Consider the following 5,263-nt stretch of genomic DNA (forward strand, 5'->3'; position numbering starts at 1 on the left):
TAAAACATAAAATGATGTGACAATAAGTGTGGTTATATTACAACGAAAATATACTATTTTCAAAAGTATGATAAACAAGAGCAAACACTCAGTTCTGTCAATGATGTCAAAACATCAAACACATTTGCTGTTAATGTAGTTATTTGGTTATTGTACAAGTACCTGAAAACCGTGAAAAAATTCAATAAAGAAGTACAGTATATATACAGTACCAAAGAATAGTACGATAAAAATTATCTATTTATTAATTTAGAAATACTTTCCATATCATATGATTTCTGGATGTAGATGTGTTCTGCTATATTTTTACGTTTGATATAACATGATAGAGGTTCAGACGTTCTGTGGTATATTTATTATTGTTTTATTTGTATGTTCCCGGTAAACTTCATCTTAATTTCAAATATAATATTATCAATAAAGTAATATTGTTTACTTAAGCGTGGTTCCCACTAGAACGCAACGCAACGTATCGACGCAAACTGCTGTATTGCGTAATCACAAGTGGGAACCGACGACGCTACAATAGACAGGTTCCATTTCTCAAAAAACGGCCTAGAAAACGGATCAAGAAGCATTTTTGGGTAGAAGCTGGGATCCACTTGATTTAGGATATTTCGACCTCGCTGATTACGAATATGGCGGATCCCAAGCGAAATTCGGCCATCTAAGCCCTTAATTTGCATAATTAAAAATGGCGGCCATTTTTTATAATTACCCTATATCTCGAGAACCACTAGTCACAGGTAATTAATTTTGGTCTCAAAATGTTTTAAATATATGTTTTTATATTCACTTTAATGACACATTTTCTCAAAAAATGGATGCAAGTCTTATTTATGCCATTTTGACCTTTGACCTTGATATATATTTATTATAATGAAATGTTTTTACAAAAAATGGCCGATTCTACAACTATTGACCTTTGAACTATTAGTCAAATATAATAATATAATAATAATAAAACTTTGAAAATTGTGGTCTTATGAATTTTGTTTTCTTTTTAAATTGTTTAAAACATGTGTGTTTCTATCTAATGGCATATTTTGTACAAGAATGGCCGATAGTATGGTTATTGACCTTTAAACTACAGCATAGGCCTACTGTATACTAAATATAATATAATTGCATAACTATGAAATTATTTATACACAATAATAATTAGTAAAATTATAAAATTCACTGCCATCAAATATGATGTGTTATGATTTATATAGATTAAAAAAAAATTGAACACGCAAGTTACATTTGTTGAAATTTGAAATTACCTGCCATCAATATGATGGAGTATGATTATAGATTTTTTTAAATGTGAACATGTCAGCTACATTTGGAAATTACCTGCCATCAATATGATGGATTATGATTATAGATTTAAAAAAGAATTTGAACACGTAAGCTACATTTGAAAATTACCTGCCATCAATATGATGGATTATGATTATAGATTTAAAAAAGAATTTGAACACGTCAGCTACATTTGGAAATTTGGAAATTTGGAAATTACCTGCCATCAATATGATGGATTATGATTGTATAGTACCTGCCATCAATATGATGGATTATGATTATAGATTTAAAAAAGAATTTGAACACGTAAGCTACATTTGAAAATTACCTGCCATCAATATTATGGATTATGATTGTATAGATTTAAAAGAAAATGTGAACACGTAAGCTACATTTGGAATGAACATGTTAAGGGCATCAGTTAAGATCATTCATGCAAAGGTTTCCGTCATCTTTAGCGTTTTTACAGCGGCATAAAGCTGTACATGGTAGTTTTGACTTCTTGCACCTACATCTATTGGTTATGCATCGTGTCTTGTATCCACAATAAATCATCTCTAACAAAGCAGTAGGAATAGCTTCATTTTTCAGAAGCACTGGTTGAAGTTTACCATTAGATAGCTCCCAACCAAAATCTGTTGGTGATGGCAAATGCTGGATTGGCGATACAGCTTTTTTCCATACGAGTGCTTGGAAGTGTGCTCTTTTTATATGTTGGTGCACTGCATCGCTTGTTGGAGGTAATGCGTCTGGTTTTGTCTGTTTTTTTTAAAGCCCGGACTTCATTGGTACTTTTAACTTGACCAACACCGTAAACGTAGCAAATGAATCTTTCCGATTTCATAATAACTTGGTCACTGATAGGTTTTCTCCCAGGTCTTTAATTAGTTCATAATGTTTTTTTAATACTTCCCATGCCGATGCCTTTGAGTGACCACTTAGATATGAGCAGGGAAGAGTTAAATTACTGTATGTATGTATTAATGTAATTGAACTCTTCCCTGGATATGAGGTAGTATCGCATCCACTAATGGTGTGGAATGGAATCAGTGCTTTTGCATAACACTCGGGCAAGGCTTGAAAAATGTTTTTTATAGATACTTTCTTTTTTGGATGTCCCTGTCATCATCCATTTGGATACCATGCTTTGGTAGTGAGACACTAGAATCACTATTACGTCTGTATCATCCCTAGAAGCAACTACAACTGTGTCGTATCGGACATTGGCAGCATGACAAGTCTCGTGTCCGATTCTTCATGATCTGCGACCAGAGACAACGTATTATTCGTGTAGACTTTTGATGATTTAACAACTGATTCTTTCATAAATCCACCAGCTGTGACAATTTCTTTGTCTATAGGAGCTTGACGAATCAACTCCTCTGATAGAAATCGTGCCAGATCTGCTTTATTATCTTGTAATGCCAAAAAGTTTGGCAGCGGTATTTCACCACTTTCTATAATTCGACGAATTGGTCTCTGTGTTTTGGTTCATCTTTGTCTGGTGGTGTCCTTTATCGACAGTTTTAAGTTAGGCATGCCATGTTAAAAAAAACCAAAACCGGGCATTACCTCCAACAAGCGATGCAGTGCACCAGCATATTAAAAGAGCACACTTCCAAGCACTCGTACTGAAAACAGCTGTATCGCCAATCCAGCATTTGCCATCACCAACAGATTTTGGTTGGGAGCTATCTAATGGTAAACTTCAACCAGTGCTTCTGAAAAATGAAGCTATTCCTACTGCTTCGTTAGAGATGATTTATTGTGAATGCAAGACACGATGCATAACCATATAGATGTAGGTGCAAGAAGTCAAAACTACCATGTACAGCTTTATGCTGCTGTAACCACGCTAAAGATGACGGAAACCTTTGCATGAATGATCAAAACTGATGCCCTTAACATGTTCATTCCAAATGTAGCTTACGTGTTCACATTTTCTTTCAAACCTATACAATCATAATCCATCATATTGATGGCAGGTAATTTCCAAATTTCCAAATGTAACTGACGTGTTCAAATTCTTTTTTAAATCTATAATCATAATCCATCATATTGATGGCAGGTACTATACAATCATAATCCATCATATTGATGGCAGGTAATTTCCAAATTCCTGAATGTAGCTGACGTGTTCAAATTCTTTTTTAAATCTACAATCATAATCCATCATATAGATGGCAGGTAATTTTCAAATGAAGCTTACGTGTTCAAATTCTTTTTTAAATCTATAATCATAATCCATCATATTGATGGCAGGTAATTTCCAAATGTAGCTGACATGTTCACATTTTTAAAAATCTATAATCATACTCCATCTTATTGATGGCAGGTAATTTCAAATTTCAAATTTCAACAAATGTAACTTGCGTGTTCAATTTTTTTTTTAAATCTATATAAATCATAACACATCATAATAATTTTACTAATTATTATTGTGTATAAAATTTTCATAGTTATGCAATTATATTATATTCAGTATACAGTAGGCCTATGCTGTAGTTTAAAGGTCAATAACCATACTATCGGCCATTCTTGTACAAAATGTGCCATTAGACTGGATAGAAACACACATGTTTTAAACAATTTAAAAAGAAAAAAAAATTCATAAGACCACAATTTTCAAAGTTATATTATTATTATATTATTATATTTGAATAATAGTTCAAAGGTCAATAGTTGTAGAATCGGCCATTTTTTGTAAAAACATTTCATTATAATAAATATGAATGTATAGTTTCTGAACAATTTGAGCCCTATTTCGTGTCTCTCCGATTATTGGTTACTGAGATACGATAAATCAAGGTCAAAGGTCAAAATGTCAGAAATAAGACTTGCATTCATTTTTTGAGAAAATGTGTCATTAAAGTGAATATAAACACATATATTTAAAACATTTTGAGACCAAAATTAATTATCTGTGACTAGTGGTTCTCGAGATATAGGGTAATTATAAAAAATGGCCGCCATTTTTAATTATGCAAATTAAGGGCTTAGATGGCCGAATTTCGCTTGGGATCCGCCATATTCGTAATCAGTGAGGTCGAAATATCCTAAATCAAGTGGATCCCAGCTTCTACCCAAAAATGCTTCTTACACCATATTTCAGAGGAAATAGAACTTGTCTACAATGCTGCAAAGCCGCAGGTTTGATTTCACGCAGGTTAGGGAAAACACAATTATCGGAAGGGCATTTTCTTACGCTGCGTAGGTTGCGTTACGTTGCGTCGCTAGAAGTTAGAAGAGTGCCAGTCATTCAGCACTGAAGAAAACAAAATAAGAAAAAATGTAAACACATGTTACCAGGTTTTTTTAAAACATTAAAGGGGGATTCTGGGTTTAAAATTGCTTTTAAATATCGTTTATTTATTAAATAAAAAATATTATAACAATATAGACATTTCAGAATGAAGAAGTAATAACGAGAAATTAAAAAAATAAAATTTCATATACATTTTAGGGTAAATTCATGAAAAGTCTGTTTTTTAGCAGCTTAGGGAAGCTCATTAATATTCATGAGATATTCACAAAATCACGTCACCAGTGGATTCCAAACTCGCGACGTCATGTACGTTGTGTTTGTCAACTAATTTACATCTCTCTCCCCTGTCAAACGACGACCACCATTGTGATCATTGTGAAATACATTTTTTGTAGATTTTCTAAGCTAGGCCTAAAGTGTAATAATAACAGTAGTAGCATTTATTTATTTGACATTTAATGAAATACAAAATTTAGTACAGATACGGAGTCATAAATTATACTATTTTTATACCTCTATAGTACAGATCGTATTATCGGCTTCACGTACAATACTACTCTAGGCCTAGCCTAATAATAATATGGGCGAGAGCCATTCTGACTAGGGATTCCATGCCACGATGGCTACGTTAAAACAATGGGGCCCATGGGCCTAGCTAGCCTACTAGGCCTACTAGACGATTGGCCCATAAATAAAAAAACCCATCCT

Source organism: Antedon mediterranea, chromosome 9 (assembly GCF_964355755.1).
Source record: "Antedon mediterranea chromosome 9, ecAntMedi1.1, whole genome shotgun sequence".
Classification (NCBI taxonomy): domain Eukaryota; kingdom Metazoa; phylum Echinodermata; class Crinoidea; order Comatulida; family Antedonidae; genus Antedon; species Antedon mediterranea.